The sequence below is a fragment of the Rhopilema esculentum genome, chromosome 14, assembly GCF_057945365.1.
Source record: "Rhopilema esculentum isolate cy_ngs chromosome 14, ASM5794536v1, whole genome shotgun sequence".
Lineage (NCBI taxonomy): Eukaryota > Metazoa > Cnidaria > Scyphozoa > Rhizostomeae > Rhizostomatidae > Rhopilema > Rhopilema esculentum.
In genome coordinates this window covers 5,790,133-5,812,115 of record NC_142828.1, presented here as the reverse complement: position 1 = coordinate 5,812,115, position 21,983 = coordinate 5,790,133, and the positions used below count along the sequence as shown (strand labels likewise).

Below are 21,983 nucleotides of genomic sequence, written 5' to 3'. Positions count from 1 at the left end.
TTTTAGAACATTTTCCCTGACCTGAGTACGGTCATACTAGGAAATGACAGATCCCGTCTAATCGAACCGAGATTATGGCGTAAGTTTATCTCTAAACAGTGTTGGTCTTTTGCAATGCACTAGAGGCGAAAAGTTCTTAGCAGCTGTTAAATAGGCTTAGGAAGAAATCTCTGAATCGACTGGGGTTTACTGCCTACAGTTATTCTTCTTGCCGCAAAAATCGAATGACGAGAATCAAAACCATCTTTCTTTATCGGTGTACTTTCTTTACGGGTTCTAGATGTTGCTTGGCTGAAATTCTTAAATTTTAAATTCCTCTACACCAGACAGCTGGAGGTCGTGGAATTTGTCCAAGAATTACTCTGAATCATGGGGGGGGGGGGAACTAATCACTCTTAGAAGCCTGCCCGTCCAAATGCATTACCATTGATTAAACATGCATCTTTCATAATTAATGAGACTGAATAAGGGATCAAATTTGTACAGATTGTGGGATTTGAGAACCTTGCAATCTTGCAAGTCTTATAACTACAGAACTTTTCAGCATTTTCGCCATAAATTGGCATTTTGCTCTCAAGTAATAAAGCTTTGAAGAGGGGAGGCTACTGAGGCCATTAAGAGTTTAAGAACTACCTTATCTGAAAACACCATTTTTGGGGACCTTCCCGCAAAAGAACACTACAATAGAAATTGTTAAGATCCGGTCCTGAAAATTGGGACATTGAACTCAGTTGCAAAGGTAAAAGCTGCTTCTTTGTTTGAAAAAATGCCATATAAACATTAAGCTAAATGTTCCATACCTTATATACCCCCTTATGGATTTTTAATTAAGAACATCTCAAATAATATCACCGATTTAAAAGTTCGTTGAATTCCTTATAAAACCCCCTCCCTTTCAATTCCATTCGTGGAATCACCACAGTCATGACACTGCGCCAATAATGCTTTGCGTTAGGATTCGTGATCTAAACGAGCATAGATTTGATCACAACTTTGCCTGCCATAGCCCAATGAGGGAATGCAAAGCAGAAGTCGATTTAATCGATCATTTATTCCTACATTACAAATCTCGTTTGCATTATGGGGAAACCCTGGTCGAAGAACTTTCTAACATTCTAAATTATTATGTAACTCAGTTACCTGACGATGATCTATGCGATTAAATACGTTATGGTATAATAAAACTTTTAACTCACTAGCCAGCAAAACGATTTTGGAATGTACCGTTTAGAAGGTAGATATACGTAGATATACATAAGGTAACATTTATCGCCCTGAATAGATTGTTATCAGTTATTTTGTGTGTATGGTATTTGTTTCGGTATATCTCCAGTTTAAATTTAATTTCGGTATGAGAAACAGCTCAAAGACAAAGCTTTTTTGCACTCATCTCAACAGCTTAAAGTTATTTTGTACTGTAGTTACCCTACGTATGTTAAATTTCTTCGTCCTTAAGAAATGCTTTGCATGTACTTCAGTCAGCAAGATCAGTATTGGGGACTCGATTCTCCTTTCTCTAGTAACAGACGATATCTAAACAAGAACTTCAGTGAACGGGAAGATGCCTCGACCCAAATAAAAATTAACAGTCATAAAGTAGTTACAACAATTCAAGTAATGATGAATCCAAAATGCCAAGATTGAAAAATTCTAAGCAAATGCTGTTGAATGATGGAAAGAGCCAAGTCCTTTTCAAAAAAATTTTTATTTTGTCCTAGAAAACGCTCATTCGTAGAAATGAGAGTTTCTCGAGCGATGTGTATATATCAAACTTGCAATTAGCGTCCGACCTCTGCTTAGAAGATTTACTCTAACAAATCGAAAAATATCACATTCCGGTTTGCTTGGCTCCTCAATTAATATCATGTGTGTAAATGTACATCTCAATGACAGCATAATAGTCCACTTCCTGCAATTAAAAAAACGTATGCCCCCACCCCCAACAATCAACTTTCTAACCAATTTGGCACAAACCACATGGACCATATTTCTGAAAAAGGGGAGGAGGCAAGTTCCCCTGGCCTTCCTGTGGCTCCACCAAACCCTTAAAGGCAGGTGGTAGATTATTCTAACAGCGATGCCTTCAAAATGGTCAGCTCTTACTTATCAAACCATACTCAACAAATTGAAGGTGTCTCCAGAAATGGATACAAATCGAAAAAAGGATGGTGGCTTTCCTTTTGTGATTAATGGGGACTCATGATCAATTAAAAGATTAGGAAATTATGGGATGAAGTTCAATGGGTGTGGGATTTGTTTCCAGCCAACGTGAACAGCCATTTTTACTACTGATTGGCAACAAGGTTTCAAGAGCTCATCGAATGTAACAGGGTATATCTTAATGGTAAAATGGTAATTGTTTCACTAAATTTTGCGGGGAGTTGATTGCATTTCTTGATTGAATTTGTACCATCTACAGTTTTAGGAAAGACCACAGCGTATCCCTTAATGGTTTGATTGAGTTTCGGGCTCGTAATGACTTCAGATAGTAAACAGAATACTATAAATTTGGAATAAAAAACATTTGCTTGGATACATGAGTTCCAGACAGTTTGAAAAGAATTCGCATTTGTAAAAATTATGAATGGTCTTTTTTCTTTTTTAACTTTAATTGATTTGGCCTAGGATTACAGTATTCAATGAATACCTTCATTTTCTAGTACGTGAGGATGATATGTAGAAAGACGGTCTGTTTAATAGGGTTTAATCGAGTTGATATAACCTCTAATGCGTAAGCTAAAGTTGCCCTACTACGATATTTACGATATTCAAGCATACATGTACTAGCATAAAAGTATAAAATGTTTATACTCCTTCTACTAAAGCTCGTATAACATGCATCAACCATTTACATCATTTTATGTTACGTCACATTACATTTAAGTACACTTCCACTTTGTTACATTCGTTCAACATTCTACTTGTGCAATAGTGGTTTATTTCTTTCGTAAAGCAAGTTATGCATTGGATTGCATTTGATTATTTTTATCGATATCAATCCACTTCAGAATCAAAATCTTCCATCAGAAAATATTATACGTCATTTTGCATTCTATCTGGAAGCTTTATCTTGCTTCATTGACGTAAGTTATAGGTGATATTGAATCATTCTACTTTCAAGCTTTCATCATTTATCAAGAGAAAATAGACGTAACACTATTTAGAAGAAGAGAAAATAGAAGAAAGCACATTTTATCGATTAGCATTCCACCTAAAACCTTCCATCTTGCATCAAAAACGAATTTACGTCACATTGCATCGAAGTAAATTTTGTCGTAAAGCAGTCTACTTCGAAGATTCTATCTCCCATCTAAAAGATTTCTAGCGCACATTGGATAGAAGTAAATCTTATCGAAAAACATTTCACCTGGAAGCTTTCATCTGGCACCATTAAAAATTATACGTCACTTCGCAACGATGCATATCTTATCGATAAAGATCCCACCTTTAGCTTCTATCTTGCAACTATGAAATTATGTGTCACATTAAATCCGAGTAAATTTTATCGATAAACATTCAATCTATATAATTATATCTTGCATACATAAAAATAATGCGTCACATTGCATCGACGTGTATCCTATCGACGAATATTCTACCTTAAAGCTTCCATCTTGCACACTATTCCCACTCATCTTTTGCGGTTTTCACCTACCACGCATGCGCTTTTCCCCTACTTTCCCCTATGTCAATTAACTTTGTTTTCCCATATTTCCCCTACTTTTCCCTACTTGTCATCAATTTTCCCTGCAATTTTTCTCACCCAAACAGTGCAGTAACTAGATAATTGTGGTTTGGGGGGAAGGAGTATTGAATGGTGATAGACAAATAGGCACACCTCCTTCAGAAAATCCTTTATTGCAAATGCCCTTCGAATGTGTAAGCAATTATTACACCTCAATTGAGTCCTTCAAGATAAAAAATACCATGTTTTACGCCGTTTTCAAAGAAATATGTTTTTGAAATTTCCAAATATCGAAACAAGGCGTTTGTTGCTTTGTAAAGCCTTTTCCTTTTAGAACCGAAATTGCTTGGGTGGACCGCCGGCCCGCGGCACGCCGAGCCAGTGGACTGCAAGCCCTCCCCAACCCGCGCTGCAAATTAGCAAAGAACGAACAAACGCCATCCCAAACACACAAAATCCCCGTCACACAAAACCCCAACACACACAACCTGCCCCCTGCATAGGCGTGCCCCCGCAGAGGTGTTGCTCTCGCACAAAAGAGGCTATCGCCAAAAAGAGGCTATGGCGTGCTCCTCCGCAGAGACTGTGAGAACCACGCCCCCACAAAATTCTTCCTCAAAAAGATGTGCAAAAACACTCGCACTCCTGCAGAATTCAGCGAAAAAATCACTCGACCTCCAACGCGATTTTTACTCGAACTCCTGTCGCAGGCGCTAGAGGGCGGGGAGCATAAGACGGAGAGGAGAAGGCTCCCCGCCCTCTAGCACCTCATTTTTTTACATTTTCATTTTATAATATTTATACAGGTTAAAGGTTCATACATATATATGTTTTTCAAGCTGACCTGTTTAAAAGATTATAATAAGCACTTATACTAGTAAAAAAAGAAATTTATTAACCTAACCTACATTACCAGCCAAAAGTGTTGGAACAGTCCAATCATCTTTCCTACTAAACCTCTCCACTCCCCCCATATACAATGTTGGATTGCGACTGGAAAATGACAACAAATGTATGTCAGCGCGCAAATTTTGTAACCCATGTTTAGCGACATGTTTATCCTTCTTCACAACATTGTACAAGGGGGGAGGGGGTTCCGTCTGCTTGAAATAGGGAAATGAACTGAAAAAAATACATTTATTACAGGTACAATCTCGGTGTTACAGGTACAATCTCGGTGTTCCAGCTTATGGATCTCTCGAAAGCCTTTGATTGTATTAAACATGACCTCCTTATAGCAAAACTAGATGCTTACGGATTCAGCCATGAAGCACTGTGTCTTGTTAACAGCTACTTGGAAAATAGGCATCAGAGAGTTAAGATTAATGGATCATTCAGTACCTACAAACAACTGTTCCTTGATGTTCCGCAAGGATCAGTTCTTGGTCCCCTCTTCTTTAACATCTACATAAACGACTTACTTCTCTCCTTAATGGATACGGATATCTGCAATTACGCGCATGATACAACTCTATATGCGTGCGATAAAAATCTCAATAATGTAATTGCAAGGCTAGAGAATAACTCAAGTATAACTATCCAATGGTTCGCTGATAACTTTATGAAGTTGAATACAAACAAATGTAATTTACTTATTCTTGGCAAAAGTTCTAATCAACAAGTTAAAGTTAATGTAGGAGATTCTATCATAGAAAACTCGGAAAAGGAAAAGCTACTAGGTGTTGTGATAGACAAAAAACTCAGTTTTGAGACACATATCAGTAAGTTATGTAAGAAGGCTGGTAGCAAACTCACCGCCCTCGCTCGCATATCTGGATACATGGACGCTAAAAAACTTAAAATCTTAATGAGAGCATTTGTAATTAGCCAATTCGAATATTGTCCACTAGTCTGGATGTTCCACAGTAGGCACTTGAATAGGAAGATTAATAGAATACACGAAAGAGCTCTGAGAATTGCATACAAAGACTATGATTCTAGCTTCAACACTCTGCTAGAAAATGATGGCTCGGTAAATATTCATGTAAAACACCTGCAAAATCTCATGATTGAAATGTTTAAAACAAAGGGAAATATCAACCCTCCTTTTATGAGGGAGATTTTCTGCGAGCGTCATGCTGTTTATAATTTGAGAAATAATAATGAATTTATGGTACCAAGAGTAAGAACAACCATTTATGGAACCGAAACTATCAAATATAGAGGGCAGCGTCTTTGGCTCTTTTTACCTCAGCACATAAGGAATGCTCAATCTATTAATGAGTTTAAGAAAGAAATTAAAAGCTGGAATGGCACAGACTGTACATGCAAACTATGTAGGACGTTCGTGCCACAGCTTGGTTTTTTGTAATTCTATCTTTTAAATAGCTCAGGTTTTTATAGTTTTTTAATGGATCATTTTGTATTAAAATTTTATGCATTTAATCTCGTATGTATTTAGTTGATGTAGTAGTTTTAACAGTTGGCTTGGATTAGCTCATTTCTTTGTAAATAGCTATGTAGCGCCAACTTTAAATAAATCTATTATTATCATTATTATTATTTTTATTATTTGACGGGCATTGTAATTTACAATATTATATAAAACTAAGGCTATAAAACCGCCGCACGCCTGTGACAAGAGTGCGAGTAAAAGTCGCGTAGGAGCACGAGTGACTTTTTCGCTGAATTCTGTTTTTGCACAATTTTTTGAGAAAGAATTTTGTGATGGCAGAGGAAGTGGTTCTCGCAGTCTCTGCGGGGGAGCACGCCACAGCCTCTTTTTGGTGGGAGCCTCTTTTGTGCGGGAGCAGCACCTCTGCAGGGGGCAGGTCGTGTGTATTGGGGTTTTGTATGAGGGAGTTTTGTGTGTTTGGGGTGGCGTTAGTTCGTTTTTTGCGAATTTACAGCTCGGGTTGGGGGGCTTGCGGTTCACGGGCTCGGCGTGCCGCGGGCCGGCGGTCCGCTGGCTCGGGGTGTCGTCGGCCGGCGGTCCACCCAAGCAAGACCCCGCTTTGGCGGGATCGCCAAGAAAGGCTAGTTTTATTCCATTCCTTAATAAAAAATAACAATAACATTCAGTAAATACTTTTAGGAGGATTGTTGTCCATTTACATGAAGTGTGGTAACGTCTGACATGTTCTTTGTGGTAAATTTTAGTAGAGTGGAGCATCAAGAAATATATTAAATGCGCAAAATAAGTCAATTCTGGTATATATTGCCAGAGATATGACTACATATATACTGGCTCCTTCCCCATCAAACCTCTGTATTAGGGTCTTTGCTCATAGGCTTATGAACTGAGCCAAAATACAGCGATTTGTTAGCAAACTTCTTGTTTGTTGTTTGGTAAAAATTCAAAAACTCTTAATTGAAAAATTAGAAGTGAGAATTTTAAAAGGTACGCACATCACCTGGTTTGAATTGAAATATAAGTCCGCACTTTTTTATTTAGCGTGTAGCGCAGTCATTTTTTTGAATGAAAATCAAATCCAGTTTAGTGTGCACTGTATGGTCCATGGAGGAGTTCTTAGGTGAAGGCAAGGTGACCTTTTACAATAGGACAACATCAGTAATTTAGTGTAGTGGAATTCGATATAAAAACGGTCTAGCCCGAACAAAAATAATATAAAGCTGTAATTTGGCACAGATGTTTTATATACTAAGTTGGAAATGACTAGAAAAAACCCCATCAATTGACATTGGGAATTCCTTTTTAGGGCAAATACCATAATGGCGCACTGATCAGTAGTGGTTCAAAATTTGCTATAACCACATAGTATGTACATCTTTTGAAAGATAATTTCATGCTGAATAATTCTTATTTAACATAAGTACCCTTAGAATATGCAAATTTAGTGGTGATTGGGCAGAAACAAAGTGGGACAAGTGAATATTGAAAATTACGCGGAAAAATGGCTGATCCTCTTGCTGAATATTTTCATTTTATATCGCAAATTCTATCGATGCAAAATCATTAAGAGTGTGAATGAGATAAAATATGATAATACCCACTCAGCCCGGGCTGACTTAAACCAGGCCCACTCAGCCCGGGCTGACTCAACCCGGGCCCACTCAACCCGGGCTGACTCAACCCGGGCCCACTCAACCCGGGCCCACTCAGCCCGGGCCCACTCAGCCCGGGCTGACTCTAGTGAGATTTTTTCACTGCAGCAGCAAATTCCGGTAAAATTTAAAGAAATATCTAAATATTCAAAACAAAGTAACTCGCGACCGAACGGTCCAAACAACATTATTTTACATTATAAACTAATTTAAAGATAAAGATTTCAATTTTGAAACTTTTTTCATTGATATCCTCCATCTTAGTAATTTTTGTTACTAAGACGTGAAAGACACTGCCAAATTCAGTGCAAATTCAAAGTGGCTGCAAAAAACTACAGCTTGGTGCTACAATTTGTTAGCTTAAAATAATTTGTTTGTAAATATACATAAATTAAATTTCAAATTCACAGTTTTATTTTCTTTCTTTTCTTTTTTTCTTTTTCTGTTCATAATCCGAACGTGAATTTCATCACCGGGCCTGTGAAATGAAATAAAAATTTGTTAGGAATTGGAGGCAACAATACAACAATACAAGGGAACAATACATCGCTTGGAGGGAAAGAAAGGAGCGTGTAGGCACATCATTACCATTTAGGTAAATTTCATTATGCTTGCATGGAAAAGAAAAAAATAGATGTACTCTATTGGTACCTTATCTGTCGAACAGGGAGCCCTGCTGGCGTTACAAGGCGAAACCTCGTTGCTTGTGGTATTTGGAACTCTCACTCTCGGGCGATCTGCCCCTTCATCCGAAACACATCATTATGATCTGGAAGCTCCTGTGAATATCAGATGTACATAAGAGGTATCTAAACAGAGGGGATGCTAAATTTAAGTGTAGACAAAGTTAGAACACGAAGACATCATTTAAATCAAAAATCGCTTGCCCTGTGATGAAGTTGGATCAGAATATCTTGTACAATACTTTGGTCAATCCGCCACGGCAATTACCTGCAAAAATTCCAAGAATAACTGAAATGAAAGCTGTGACGCAGCAAGTTTACCAAAATCAAATGTCGACATCGAAGATCAAGGTTCCTTCTCGATGCGTCACTAATGATCGTTAACGATCCGCACTCACAAAAAGTTTCCCCAATAATGATCCTGCAGACAATGGGGTCACAACACAAAGGGGGCGTAGCTTCATCGTCGTTCACAACTCAGGCAAAACTGTCCTAAAAATTTTGAATTTCTTGAATCTCCGTGTTGCAATTCCGTGAGAATTTGTTCCATAAATTGACAAATAATAAAACATCTCGATCTTGAAACGTAGATAAACAAAAAGGCATGGAAATAACTCCCAAAACAAACACACTAACCTGATGAATATTCAATTGAGGAAAGGTATTCAAATCGTCTTCTCGAAACTGTCCTGCGAAAACAGCAAGAAAAAAGACGGTAAATTGTTATAGCTAATAAAAGAGCAACGGACACAAAGCATTCAATGAAGGGGCAACCATCAAAAATTTCACGGTAGGGGCAGAGTGTTTTGATAGAAAAATGGCAGTCAAATAAGGGCAACGTACAGAAACATAAACGAAAGGAATAAACAATACTCACAGTCAAAATTGCGTCCAAAATCAAGGGTCCATTGTGAGAAACAGGTGCACTTCTAAACCTTCGTTTCCAGCCGTGTGCTCTAAAATCGAGTCAATTTATCACCCTTTTATCCTGTTGATACTGTTCAGACACAAATTGTACAGTCATTTATCAATCGATCCTCCATAAAAGGGAATTTTTCACTTACTGGGAAAAAAACTGTCCCAGCAACAATGCAAATCGCTACGTCATTGCAGCGCATCATGAAAAGACCATAATAACCATGCGTGCCTAGTTTAAACAACAATGAGATAATCATGACAATCATAACTTTTACTGTACGGTCTCGAGTTTTTAGGAGAAAGATGCCTAATTCCACTGGTTTTGATTCCCAGAAACTCGAATCGAATCTTCCACCGAGAAGGGAGAACCGACCTGTGACGCAGCAAAGTTTTCTTGGAAAGGAAATCGAAGCTGTGAGAAACTTGAGGATTCCGCAAGCTAGGAAACTTCCGCCAAAAAAAAGTTTTTTTCGAGGACTTTTCAGCAGAAAAAGGCAGAAGTTTTCGAACGAAAGGAGAAAAACCCATTCGTTTCGGGAGACGGTCTCTCGGGCAGCGGGGACCGGAAACAGGGTCGTCGCGTCATCCGAGCAAAAAGGGGAAACAACAGGTTGCGGACCTCTGACCGTGTTCAAGCTGGCATGGAGCTAATTTGCATAGTAGCATCTTAGACCCCGTTTACACGAGAGCGGATCCGAACCGGATCGGATCCAAAAGAGTACGGATAAGCCTTGCGTTTACACAGGAACTGGTGGATCCGTATACTTTTGGATCCGCAATCCGAACACTTTTGGGATCGCTTATGCGTTCAGAGGTGATCCCGTGTGGATCCGATCTGGACCGGATCCCTTGTAAACGGGTGGATCTAGTCCAGATCGGGTCCGTCTACGTTATTTGTCGAAAGTGAAACAGAATATTTTTCAATTCAAGGTAGTTTGAATATGTAATCTGTGGCTTTTTGGCGCCAGAAAACCGAACATCATGTTGATAGACTACTGTGTTGAAGAATTACTATGAAACTTTGACGATATGTCGTCGTACTTTGTCCTTATATTTTCCCAATCCTGTCCATCTGCAAGCTTTGCAGTTTTGTAGTCCAATACTACTTTTAAAAGTAGCGCGGTTTTTTCTTCAGTCCACGAAAATTTACCCTTTTTAGCGTTACCTCCCTCCATGTTCAGGTTGAACTGTATTTTGATCATGAACGAACTTCTGAAAACATCATATTCGCGCCGATTTTCAAAAAGCACATGCGCTTAATCAGTTGAATTCATCTGGATTCTTTCCCGTGTAAATGTAAACGCAAATGGTTCTGGATCGGGTGGTCCTGTGTACAAGCGCGCCAAAAATTAATATCAACTCGAGTCTATCAGTTGAATCAATACGAGGCTATCCCGCTTCCCGCCTAGGCGAGCCACCTTGGTCAGGCGGGCTGGCCCGCCTCATATAAACAGGCCCTTATTGACAAATTTACCACCTAAAAGTTCTATCTTGTTTAGATAGAAATTATAAGTCACATTGCATCGAGGTATTTTTTATAAATAAACATTTTGCTTTAAACTTTCTACCCGCCTTACCTCTTGTGACTGATGCGAACTCGTGACCAATTAAAAGAATTGAAATTATGGGATGAAGTTCAATGGGTGTGGGATTTGTTTCCAGCCAACGTAAACAGCCATTTTTACTCCTGATTGGCAACAAGCCTTCAAGAGCTCATCGAAGGTAACAGGGTATATCTTTATGGTAAAATGGTAATTGTTTTACTAAATTTTGCGGAGAGTTGATTGCATTTCTTGATTGAACTTGGAAATGGAAAAGCAACCATAAATAGTTTTTACCATCTATCTACAGTTTTAGGAAAGACCACAGCGTAGCCCTTAATGGTTTGATTGAGTTTCGGGCTCGTAATGACATCAGATAGTAAACAGAATACTATAAATTTGGAACAAACAACATTTGCTTGGATACATGAGTTCCAGACAGTTTAGAAAGAATTCGCATTTGTAATAAATATGAATTGGCTTTTTCCTGCTCAAATTTAAATTATTTGCCCTACGATTACAATACCCACATAGGTACAGTATTCAATGAATACCTTCCTTATTCCATTAGGTGATGATGATATGTGGGTAGAAATACAGTTGTAGCAAATATGTTGAAGCAAAAAGCATAAACATTATCAAGAAGATTGAATTCTTGAAATGCAAACATAGAAGATTAATGGGGTTTTATCGAGCTGTAGTCAATCAAAACCCCTAAATTGATGAGCTAAAGTTACAGGGGCGGATCCAGAGCAAATTTGAAGGAGGGGCAGTTGGTAATGGGGGCGCTGAAAAACTTTGAGAAATTGGCGACAGCTGTACGATGAACTGTACGATGTACACAACACTTTCAGACCCTAACTACTAACAGAAGGCTCTCCATTCACCTTGTAAGGGGATTTTTACAATATTTGTTTCATTTTTTGAGGTAATTCTTGAAGTAAATTAATCTTTAAGTCTCAAAAACCTCATTTTGGTTCTTCAAATGGGGCGAACAGTTTCCGAAAAAGGGGCGCCAGATTTGCTTCAACTCGGTGAAGGAGGGCAACTAACCCCCTAAATCCGCCCTAAATAGTTTTTTGTAAAATCTCAACCGTACAAAGTAAACCTGCGATTTCTGATTTTGTATTTGAAAACAAAAATCTTGATTTATTTTTGTACGAATGCAATACTCTCTGAAACTATGTAAGAAACTGAAACCAAAATTTCACAGTTTATTCTTAAAGGTAAAGGTAAGTTCAAAAATAGTCAGCAATTGTGAAAAAATATTTGGTTCATGTCTTATTCACAATTGAAATATCAGTTTTCATTTTGCAGGTCAATATATTTCCTTATAAAATTTGTAAGTTCAAACTTTACCCCACTAAATCCGCCACTGTAAAAATACCCAAATGCGAAGATTACTCTTATATGATGGAACATAGCAAGGACTTCATTTCGTCAAGCTAACATTACATTACATTTTCATATAAAAACATAAAAGTAAACGAATTTCATACCCCTTCCACTGACGTAGATGTAGAAAGTATTATACGTCACATTACATTTAAAAAATTTATATCGATCAACGAAAATAATACATCAGCATGCATAAAAACAATTCTATCGACAAGCATTCTGCCTAGAGGTTTTAATATTTTACAAAAAAATTTAAAAGTTATAAAGCATCGAAGCAATTTTACTAACAAACAGTCCTCTTAAAAGATTCTCTCTGGCATCAAAAAAATTCTATACGTCACATTGCATAGAGGTAGATATAGTCAGTTTACACTCAGCTTGATAGCTAGCTTTGTGCATCAATGGAAAATATATACCACGTTGATATGAGGTATGTTTCATTAGTTTATATTTCAAAGGCAGATTTCCATTTTCTCATCAATAAAAATTATACGTCACATTGTATGGTAGTAAATATAATTGGTAGACATTCCATTTAAAGACTAGGATGTGCATCAATGGAAATTATACGTCACATTTCGATGAGGTATGTTTCATTAATTTATCTTTCAATGTAAAATATAAATTTTGGATCAATAAAAATTATACGTCATATTGCTTGGTAGTAAATATAGTTGGTAGACATTCCACTTGAAGACTAGCATGTGAATCAATAAAAATTATACGTCACATTTCAATTAGGTATGTTTTATTAATTTACCGTTCAATGTAAAATATCCATTTTGCATCAATAAGATTCTACGTCATATTGCTTGGTAGTAAATATAATTGGTAGACATTCCACTTGAAGACTAGGATGTGCATCGATAGAAATTATACGTAACATTTCGATGAGGTTTGTTTCATTAATTTATCTTTCAATGTAAAATATCAATTTTGGATCAATAAAAATTATACGTCATATTGCTTGGTAGTAAATATAATTGGTAGATATTCCACTTAAAGACTAGGATGTGCATCGATAGAAATTATACGTAACATTTCGATGAGGTATGTTTCATTAATTTATCTTTCAATGTAAAATATCAATTTTGGATCAATAAAAATTATACGTCATATTGCTTGGTAGTAAATATAATTGGTAGATATTCCACTTAAAGACTAGGATGTGCATCGATAGAAATTATACGTAACATTTCGATGAGGTATGTTTCATTAATTTATCTTTCAATGTAAAATATCAATTTTGGATCAATAAAAATTATACGTCATATTGCTTGGTAGTAAATATAATTGGTAGATATTCCACTTAAAGACTAGGATGTGCATCGATAGAAATTATACGTAACATTTCGATGAGGTTTGTTTCATTAATTTATCTTTCAATGTAAAATATCAATTTTGGATCAATAAAAATTATACGTCATATTGCTTGGTAGTAAATATAATTGGTAGATATTCCACTTAAAGACTAGGATGTGCATCGATAGAAATTATACGTAACATTTCGATGAGGTATGTTTCATTAATTTATCTTTCAATGTAAAATATCAATTTTGGATCAATAAAAATTATACGTCATATTGCTTGGTAGTAAATATAATTGGTAGATATTCCACTTAAAGACTAGGATGTGCATCGATAGAAATTATACGTAACATTTCGATGAGGTATGTTTCATTAATTTATCTTTCAATGTAAAATATCAATTTTGGATCAATAAAAATTATACGTCATATTGCTTGGTAGTAAATATAATTGGTAGATATTCCACTTAAAGACTAGGATGTGCATCGATAGAAATTATACGTAACATTTCGATGAGGTATGTTTCATTAATTTATCTTTCAATGTAAAATATAAATTTTGGATCAATAAAAATTATACGTCATATTGCTTGGTAGTAAATATAGTTGGTAGACATTCCACTTGAAGACTAGCATGTGAATCAATAAAAATTATACGTCACATTTCAATTAGGTATGTTTTATTAATTTACCGTTCAATGTAAAATATCCATTTTGCATCAATAAGATTCTACGTCATATTGCTTGGTAGTAAATATAATTGGTAGACATTCCACTTGAAGACTAGGATGTGCATCGATAGAAATTATACGTAACATTTCGATGAGGTATGTTTCATTAATTTATCTTTCAATGTAAAATATCAATTTTGGATCAATAAAAATTATACGTCATATTGCTTGGTAGTAAATATAGTTGGTAGATATTCCACTTAAAGACTAGGATGTGCATCGATAGAAATTATACGTAACATTTCGATGAGGTATGTTTCATTAATTTATCTTTCAATGTAAAATATAAATTTTGGATCAATAAAAATTATACGTCATATTGCTTGGTAGTAAATATAGTTGGTAGACATTCCACTTGAAGACTAGCATGTGAATCAATAAAAATTATACGTCACATTTCAATTAGGTATGTTTTATTAACTTACCGTTCAATGTAAAATATCCATTTTGCATCAATAAGATTCTACGTCATATTGCTTGGTAGTAAATATAATTGGTAGACATTCCACTTGAAGACTAGGATGTGCATCGATAGAAATTATACGTAACATTTCGATGAGGTATGTTTCATTAATTTATCTTTCAATGTAAAATATCAATTTTGGATCAATAAAAATTATACGTCATATTGCTTGGTAGTAAATATAATTGGTAGATATTCCACTTAAAGACTAGGATGTGCATCGATAGAAATTATACGTAACATTTCGATGAGGTATGTTTCATTAATTTATCTTTCAATGTAAAATATCAATTTTGGATCAATAAAAATTATACGTCATATTGCTTGGTAGTAAATATAGTTGGTGAACATTCCACTTAAAGACTAGGATGTGCATCAATAAAAATTATACGTCACATTTCAATTAGGTATGTTTTATTAATTTACCTTTCAATGTAAAATATCAATTTTGCATCAATAAAAATTATACGTCACATTGCATGGTAGTAAATATAATTGGTAGACATTCCACTTAAAGACTAGTCTGTGCATCAATGGAAATTATACGTCACATTGCATTGAGGTATGTTTCATTAATTTATCTTTCAATGTAAAATATCAATTTTGGATCAATAAAAATTACACGTCATATTGCATGGTAGTAAATATAGTTGGTAGACATTCCACTTAAAGGCTAGGATGTGCATCAATGGAAATTATACGTTACATTGCATTGAGGTATGTTTCATTAATTTATCTTTCAATGTAAAATATCAATTTGCATCAATAGAAATTATACGTCATATTGCTTGGTAGTAAATATAGTTGGTAGACATTCCACTTGAAGACTAGCATGTGCATCGATAGAAATTATACGTAACATTTCGATGAGGTATGTTTCATTAATTTATCTTTCAATGTAAAATATCAATTTTGGATCAATAAAAATTATACGTCATATTGCTTGGTAGTAAATATAATGGTAGATATTCCACTTAAAGACTAGGATGTGCATCGATAGAAATTATACGTAACATTTCGATGAGGTATGTTTCATTAATTTATCTTTCAATGTAAAATATCAATTTTGGATCAATAAAAATTATACGTCATATTGCTTGGTAGTAAATATAGTTGGTGAACATTCCACTTAAAGACTAGGATGTGCATCAATAAAAATTATACGTCACATTTCAATTAGGTATGTTTTATTAATTTACCTTTCAATGTAAAATATCAATTTTGCATCAATAAAAATTATACGTCACATTGCATGGTAGTAAATATAATTGGTAGACATTCCACTTAAAGACTAGTCTGTGCATCAATGGAAATTATACGTCACATTGCATTGAGGTATGTTTCATTAATTTATCTTTCAATGTAAAATATCAATTTTGGATCAATAAAAATTACACGTCATATTGCATGGTAGTAAATATAGTTGGTAGACTTTCCACTTAAAGGCTAGGATGTGCATCAATGGAAATTATACGTTACATTGCATTGCGGTATGTTTCATTAATTTATCTTTCAATGTAAAATATCAATTTGCATCAATAAAAATTATACGTCATATTGCTTGGTAGTAAATATAGTTGGTAAACATTCCACTTAAAGACTAGCATGTGAATCAATAAAAATTATACGTCACATTTCAATTAGGTATGTTTTATTAATTTACCTTTCAATGTAAAATATCCATTTTGCATCAATAAAAATTATACGTCACATTGCATCGTAGTAAATATAGTTGTTAGACATTCCACTCAAAGACTAGCATGTGCATCAATAAAAATTATACGTCACATTTCAATTAGGTATGTTTCATAAATTTATCTTTCAATGTAAAATATCAATTTGCATCAATAAAAATTATACGTCATATTGCATGGTAGTAAATATAGTTGGTAGACATTCCACTTAAAGACTAGGATGTGCATCAATAGAAATTATACGTCACATTGCATTGAGGTATGTTTCATTAATTTATCTTTCAATGTAAAATATCAATTTTGGATCAATAGAAATTATACGTCATATTGCATGGTAGTAAATATAGTTGGTAGACATTCCACTTGAAGACTAGCATGTGCATCAATGGAAATTATACGTCACATTTCAATTAGGTATGTTTCATAAATTTATCTTTCAATGTAAAATATCAATTTGCATCAATAAAAATTATACGTCACATTGCATCGAAGTAAATATAGTTGTTAGACATTCCAGTCAAAGACTAGCATGTGCATCAATAAAAATTATATGTCACATTTCAATTAGGTATGTTTCATAAATTTATCTTTCAATGTAAAATATCAATTTGCATCAATAAAAATTATACGTCATATTGCATGGTAGTAAATATAGTTGGTAGACATTCCACTTAAAGACTAGGATGTGCATCAATAGAAATTATACGTCACATTTCAATTAGGTATGTTTCATAAATTTATCTTTCAATGTAAAATATCAATTTGCATCAATAAAAATTATACGTCATATTGCATGGTAGTAAATATAGTTGGTAGACATTCCACTTAAAGACTAGGATGTGCATCAATAGAAATTATACGTAACATTTCGATGAGGTTTGTTTCATTAATTTATCTTTCAATGTAAAATATCAATTTGCATCAATAGAAATTATACGTCATATTGCATGGTAGTAAATTTAGTTGGTAGACATTCCACTTGAAGACTAGCATGTGCATCAATGGAAATTATACGTCACATTTCAATTAGGTATGTTTCATAAATTTATCTTTCAATGTAAAATATCAATTTGCATCAATAAAAATTATACGTCATATTGCATGGTAGTAAATATAGTTGGTAGACATTCCACTTAAAGACTAGGATATGCATCAATGGAAATTATACGTCACATTTCGATGAGGTATGTTTCATTAATTTATCTTTCAATGTAAAATATCAATTTTGGATCAATAAAAATTATACGTCATATTGCATGGTGGTAAATATAGTTGGTAGACATTCCACTTAAAGACTAGGATGTGCATCAATGGAAATTATACGTCACATTTCGATGAGGTATGTTTCATTAATTTACCTTTCAATATAAAATATCCATTTTGCATCAATAAAAATTATACGTCACATTGCTTGGTTGTAAATATAGTTGGTAGACATTCCACTTAAAGACTAGCATGTGCATCAATAAAAATTATACGTCACATTTCAATTAGGTATGTTTCATAAATTTATCTTTCAATGTAAAATATCAATTTGCATCAATAAAAATTATACGTCATATTGCATGGTAGTAAATATAGTTGGTAGACATTCAACTTAAAGACTAGCATGTGCATCAATAAAAATTATACGTCACATTTCAATTAGGTATGTTTCATAAATTTATCTTTCAATGTAAAATATCAATTTGCATCAATAAAAATTATACGTCATATTGCATGGTAGTAAATATAGTTGGTAGACATTCCACTTAAAGACTAGGATGTGCATCAATAGAAATTATACGTCACATTGCATTGAGGTATGTTTCATTAATTTATCTTTCAATGTAAAATATCAATTTTGGATCAAAAGAAATTATACGTCATATTGCATGGTAGTAAATATAGTTGGTAGACATTCCACTTGAAGACTAGCATGTGCATCAATGGAAATTATACGTCACATTTCAATTAGGTATGTTTCATAAATTTATCTTTCAATGTAAAATATCCATTTTGCATCAATAAAAATTATACGTCACATTGCATCGTAGTAAATATAGTTGTTAGACATTCCACTCAAAGACTAGCATGTGCATCAATAAAAATTATATGTCACATTTCAATTAGGTATGTTTCATAAATTTATCTTTCAATGTAAAATATCAATTTGCATCAATAAAAATTATACGTCATATTGCATGGTAGTAAATATAGTTGGTAGACATTCCACTTAAAGACTAGCATGTGCATCAATAAAAATTATACGTCACATTTCAATTAGGTATGTTTCATAAATTTATCTTTCAATGTAAAATATCAATTTGCATCAATAAAAATTATACGTCATATTGCATGGTAGTAAATATAGTTGGTAGACATTCCACTTAAAGACTAGCATGTGCATCAATAAAAATTATACGTCACATTTCAATTAGGTATGTTTCATAAATTTATCTTTAAATGTAAAATATCAATTTGCATCAATAAAAATTATACGTCATATTGCATGGTAGTAAATATAGTTGGTAGACATTCCACTTAAAGACTAGGATGTGCATCAATGGAAATTATACGTAACATTTCGATGAGGTATGTTTCGTTAATTTATCTTTCAATGTAAAATATATCAATTTTGGATCAATAAAAATTATACGTCATATTGCATGGTGGTAAATATAGTTGGTAGACATTCCACTTAAAGACTAGGATGTGCATCAATGGAAATTATACCTCACATTTCGATCAGGTATGTTTCATTAATTTATCTTTCAATGTAAAATATCAATTTTGGATCAATAGAAATTATACGTCACATTGCATTTAGGTGTGTTTCATTAATTCATATTTCAACGTAAAATATCAATTTTGCATCAATAGAAAATATGGGTCATATTGCATGGTAGTAAATATAGTTAGTAGACATTCCACTTAAAGGCTAGGATGTGCATCAATGGAAATTATACGTCACATTGCATTTAGGTATGTTTCATTAATTTATCTTTCAATGTAAAATATCAATTTTGAATCAATAAAAATTATACGTCATATTGCATGGTAGCAAATATAGTTGGTAGACATTCCACTTAAAGACTAGGATGTGCATCAATGGAAATTATACGTCACATTTCGATGAGGTATGTTTCATTAATTTATCTTTCAATGTAAAATATCAATTTTGGATCAATAAAAATTATACGTCATATTGCATGGTAGTAAATATAGTTGGTAGACATTCCACTTAAAGACTAGGATGTCCATCAATGGAAATTATACGTCACATTTCGATAAGGTATGTTTCATTAATTTATCTTTCAATGTAAAATATCAATTTTGGATCAATAGAAATTATACGTCACATTGCATGGTAGTAAATATAATTGGTAGACATTCCACTTAAAGACTAGTCTGTGCATCAATGGAAATTATACGTCACATTGCATTGAGGTATGTTTCATTAATTTATCTTTCAATGTAAAATATCAATTTTGGATCAACAGAAATTATACGTCACATTGCATTTAGGTATGTTTCATTAATTCATATTTCAACGTAAAATATCAATTTTGCATCAATAGAAATTATGGGTCATATTGCATGGTAGTAAATATAGTTGGTAGACATTCCACTTAAAGACTAGGATGTGCATCAATAGAAATTATACGTCACATTGCATTGAGGTATGTTTCATTAATTTATCTTTCAATGTAGAATATCAATTTGCATCAATAGAAATTATACGTCACATTGCATGGTAGTAAATATAGTTGGTAGACATTCCACTTAAAGACTAGGATGTGCATCAATAGAAATTATACCTCACATTTCAATGAGGTATGTTTTATTAATTTATCTTTCAATGTAAAATATCAATTTGCATCAATAAAATATATACGTCACATTGCATGGTAGTAAATATAGTTGGTAGACATTCCACTTAAAGGATAGGATGTGCATCAATGGAAATTATACCTCACATTTCAATGAGGTATGTTTTATTAATTTATCTTTCAATGTAAAATATCAATTTTGCATCAATAAAAATTATACGTCACATTGCATGGTAGTAAATATAGTTGGTAGACATTCCACTTAAAGACTAGGATGTGCATCAATGGAATTTATACGTAACATTTCGATGAGGTATGTTTCATTAATTTATCTTTCAATGTAAAATATCAATTTTCGATCAAGAAAAATTATACGTCATATTGCATGGTAGCAAATATAGTTGGTAGACATTCCACTTAAAGACTAGGATGTGCATCAATGGAAATTATACGTCACATTTCGATGAGGTATGTTTCATTAATTTATCTTTCAATGTAAAATATCAATTTTGGATCAATAAAAATTATACGTCATATTGCATGGTAGTAAATATAGTTGGTAGACATTCCACTTAAAGACTAGGATGTCCATCAATGGAAATTATACGTCACATTTCGATAAGGTATGTTTCATTAATTTATCTTTCAATGTAAAATATCAATTTTGGATCAATAGAAATTATACGTCACATTGCATGGTAGTAAATATAATTGGTAGACATTCCACTTAAAGACTAGTCTGTGCATCAATGGAAATTATACGTCACATTGCATTGAGGTATGTTTCATTAATTTATCTTTCAATGTAAAATATCAATTTTGGATCAATAAAAATTACACGTCATATTGCATGGTAGTAAATATAGTTGGTAGACATTCCACTTAAAGGCTAGGATGTGCATCAATTGAAATTATACGTCACATTGCATTGAGGTATGTTTCATTAGTTTATCTTTCAATGTAAAATATCAATTTGCATCAATAGAATTTATACGTCACATTGCATGGTAGTAAATATAGTTGGTAGACATTCCACTTAAAGACTAGGATGTGCATCAATGGAAATTATACCTCACATTTCAATGAGGTATGTTTTATTAATTTATCTTTCAATGTAAATATCAATTTGCATCAATAAAATATATACGTCACATTGCATGGTAGTAAATATAGTTGGTAGACATTCCACTTAAAGGCTAGGACGTGCATCAATGGAAATTATACCTCACATTTCAATGAGGTATGTTTTATTAATTTATCTTTCAATGTAAAATATCAATTTTGCATCAATAAAAATTATACGTCACATTGCATGGTAGTGAATATAGTTGGTAGACTTTCCACTTAAAGGCAAGGATGTGCATCAATGGAAATTATACGTCACATTGCATTTAGGTATGTTTCATTAATTTATCTTTCAATATAAAATATCAATCTTGCATCAATAAAGATTATACGTCACATTGCATGGTAGTAAATATAGTTGGTAGACATTCCACTTAAAGGCAAGGATGTGCATCAATGGAAATTATACGTCACATTGCATTTAGGTATGTTTCATTAATCCATATTTCAACGTAGAATATCAATTTTGCACGAATAAAAATTATACGTCACATTGTATGGTAGTAAATATAGTTGGTAGACATTCCACTTGAAGACTAGGATGTGCATGATGAAAAATTATACGTCACATTGCATTAAGTTATGTTTCATTAATTTACATTTCAATGAAACTTTTTTATT

At 33.6% G+C, this 21,983-nt stretch overlaps 1 long non-coding RNA gene across 1 annotated transcript; it reads right to left on the bottom strand.

Annotated features, from left to right (window-relative positions):
• Positions 1 to 8,013: 8,013 nt before the first annotated feature.
• On the bottom strand, positions 8,014 to 9,404 carry LOC135696279 (uncharacterized). Its single transcript, XR_010517357.2, has 4 exons — positions 9,251 to 9,404; positions 9,010 to 9,062; positions 8,342 to 8,469; positions 8,014 to 8,168 (listed from the first exon to the last, which is right to left on the bottom strand). It is a non-coding gene; the product is annotated as an uncharacterized LOC135696279 (long non-coding RNA).
• Between the last annotated feature and the right edge of the window lie 12,579 nt (positions 9,405 to 21,983).